Source organism: Acanthisitta chloris, unplaced genomic scaffold (assembly GCF_000695815.1).
Source record: "Acanthisitta chloris isolate BGI_N310 unplaced genomic scaffold, ASM69581v1 scaffold2800, whole genome shotgun sequence".
NCBI lineage: Eukaryota > Metazoa > Chordata > Aves > Passeriformes > Acanthisittidae > Acanthisitta > Acanthisitta chloris.
Window position 1 is genome coordinate 21,487 of NW_008653167.1, and position 3,409 is coordinate 24,895.

A 3,409-nucleotide genomic window follows, 5' to 3' on the forward strand; every position below is an offset into this window, starting at 1 on the left:
TTCTTACAAGGGTCTGTCATTTGATCTCAGTTCTGACTCAAATTAACATTTGGCCCCAGAGCCATCTGTACAACTCCAGTGGGCTGTGCCATATAAAGGCTGTTAATTCAGCTCCTGGTGCCCTCAACTGGTGCCCTGTCTGCCCAATAGTTTTGTAAAGGGGATAAGCATCCTCAAGGGATCTGGAGCAGAGCAGAACCCATACCCCTGTGGTGGTAAAACACACGCTTTGTGAGGATATGGATCAACAGAGAAGCTCAAATGAGGAGATTTCATCTTTGAACTCAGCAGTGGCCACCAGATGCCTTTGACACACAAACTAGACAGGAGTCTAACTCCAAGCCATCAGGGGCAAAAGACTTGACCTGCAGTGCTGCTGAGACCCCCTGGGATACTCTCAAAGATGTGGTTGTCATTTTTGTATCACTTAATGACTGAGGTTAGTTGCAACAAGCCAACTCTAACAGATATGCACAAAATTTCCCTCCCAGCACTAATCAAATGGGAGAAGAGCAGAGTAATTCCTCCCATGTCCTCTCCTCTGGGTCCTGACCCATTTGTTATATTGCCACTCACACAGGCCCTGTAAACCTTCCTGTAGGCCACCATCTGATTCCTATGTATTGCAGAGAGCCAAAGATCTTAATGTACAACTTTTAATTGAGCTGTATCATCTGCCACAAACATGAAATTAATGGTCCTACATCATAATCATAAATTCATACATAACCCCATGCACCAGCAAATAACTCTTTGCAGTGATACTACAATGGTAAGCTGATTTGCAAGAAGCGCATGCTACCCAGGAATCCTAATTAACCAAATTAACACCATCACTTCAAATCATGTCCCAGCAGTAGGACATTTCCGATTGGCCTCAGGCTGGAGCAAAGCAGCCAAATGAAAACCTGACAGCATCTCCATGGGTCCAGCAGCCCTGCCCTCTGCTGAGGGAAATATCTGGTGCCCATCCATGCACGCAAAGAAGGGGACAAAAGTCTCATGAGCATTTGTAGGCACTGACCCAGTGGCACAGTGACGTCGTGCAACAGAGAAGCAGCTCTCAGCTCCTCATGTGCTTCCCTAAAACCAGCAGCATCAGGAACCCCTTCCTGCCATGCTGGATTCCTCCAGGGGGTTGTAATACTGCCAAATCCCCTTGGAGAGTGCCAAATGTTGCTTTGGATGAGCCAAGCTATGGGTCTGGGATCATAGAGCAGAGATGGTAATAGGAATACTCTCCCCAAACCCATCTCCCTGAACCCACTTGTTTGCACTGTGACTTGCCCAAGCTGTTTAGAGCTCAACACCTCTTTTTTTTCCCCCTTCTGGGTAGTCAGGGTTTTCTATTTCTGCCATGGGAAAAACAAGTTGCTATTTTGGGAGCATGTGGGATTCAAGCTCACAATGGTCTCAGCACACCCTGCATGAAAGATGAGATCCACAGCCTGTGCGCCAGAGTGACTGGCTCATGCCTCTATGCATTCAGCCTGAATGGAAGGGTGGCCCAGTCCCACTAGGGTCCTCAGGCTGGGGCACTGAATGGCCTTGGCTCCCAGGCACAGGGCCCAGAGCTCCCATCCCTGCTCTGAAGTGATGCTCCAAAAGCTGGGGTGGGAACTTTGGTTCAGAAAGAAAAGCAGGCTTCTACCAGAAGTGGGGTTCGAACCCACGCGGGCATGTGCCCATTGGATCTTAAGTCCAACGCCTTCACCACTCGGCCATCCTGGTGGGCTATGGGCTCTCCCCTGGGCCACCACCTCCTCCCTTGAGGGTACACACCTCACCAAGCCCTTGAGGTCCCAACCCAAGACACTTCTCAAGCCCAGCGACACCATTCTCTCCTCACGGCTTCCTTTAATGTCCCCAGTAACTGATGGAACACCTCACTGGGAGACAGAGGGTCTCATGGACCATGGAGGATGGCACAGACCTTATGTGCCACCCTAGCTTCTCATGCAAGGACCGTAGTCACTGGTGATGATGCCAACAGGGATCCTGGAGCAGGAAGGACATCTCTGGAGGGTCTTAGCCTGACCATGTTGGTTCCTCAGGGAAAGGGAGTAGCTCTGACATCCTGGCAGCTCTCAGCCAGACATAGCACACAGTTAAGGTGTGCTTAACTGCCTTGCACTCCCGGTCCCACTCCTCACCTGCTCCTGTCTGCATATGGGAGTCTACTAGGGCATTTAGCTGGGAAAGACAGTATTGCAGGAGAATGTTCATTTTTCCTTTGGGGTGAGGTCTGGCTTTTTTCCATCATCTAAGGAAAAGAAAAAAACACCCAAACACCTCTATTGAATCTCGTGGGATTCAAACCCACAACCCCCACATACCTATGTGCAGGAGGTCTTTAGCCTTTAAGCTACAGGAGCCTGATAATTTCTGAGTCTGATTTCAGCTACTCTCACTCTTCCCAGACCAGGAGCCTCACACAGTGATGCTATTGCACAAAGAAACCCTGCCAGGGCCTTTCACCAGAGGTTTCTGTATGCTGGAGATAAACTTGGCCAAGCGGTCCTGGTCCTGTCCTGCTTCAAGATGAAAGCAATTCCCTCCTTGCTTCCCCAGCAAGCTGATGACACTGCCCTGGAGTATCTTTGCTGTTCAGAGGGCTTGTGTTTGGCTGCTGCAGAGGTGAGAGGCACTGACCAGAAAAAGGGACGTTTCCAGGTCTCAAAAGAGAGTAACACAGCACTCCTCAACCTGGAGGAGTCAGCCCGGCCTCCAGAGATAATTCACAGGTAGAAGGAAGCAAGGCAGAAGGACCTCAGGCATCCCATGGGAGGATGCTGCAGGTCTTCAGCTCAGCACAGGACTACATCAATATATTCACATGCTGCTGGGAGGAAAATTCACCTCCTTAGGTGTCAAGAGAGGACAGCAACTTCCCATGTTTCCCTTTTACCCTTTTTCTTACAGCCGCAGCAATCTGCCGTGCTGGTCTGTGTGTGCAGAATCACAGCACAGCATCCCTGGATGCCTCCAGCTGCAGCACCCACATTAATATCAAATGAAGTCATGCTCACAAAGGGTGTTGCGCTCGCCAGCTCCCGAGGAATCTGCTCCTAATGAGCGACTTCAAAGCATTAATGAGCTTGCAAAGCTCTCCTCTTCGTTTACAGAGCTGGATCTCACACGCTTGGCATTAAGACAGGGGTCACCCATCAGCAGAAGAGAATGCATGTGCATGTCGGCGAATATAATATATTTGTCATCCTCTAAGAAGCAAAGATTAATCGTGCCCTCCCTGAAAGAAGTTTTTACGCCACATCTGCTCTTCACAGCATGGAGAGAAGGGACCTGCCCGCAAGGATGTCCATGACCCACACTGCTCAGATCCCCATAGTGCCCAGCGAGCCCAGCTTTGAAGTTAACAACCCACCTTAACCCTTTGGGTCCAGGGTGG

The 3,409-nt window shown here is 50.0% G+C and overlaps 1 non-coding gene across 1 annotated transcript; it reads right to left on the reverse strand.

The window, feature by feature from the left end:
• Positions 1–1,648: 1,648 nt before the first annotated feature.
• Positions 1,649–1,731, reverse strand: TRNAL-UAA. The gene has a single exon. It is a non-coding gene; the product is annotated as a tRNA-Leu (tRNA).
• Positions 1,732–3,409: the final 1,678 nt, after the last annotated feature.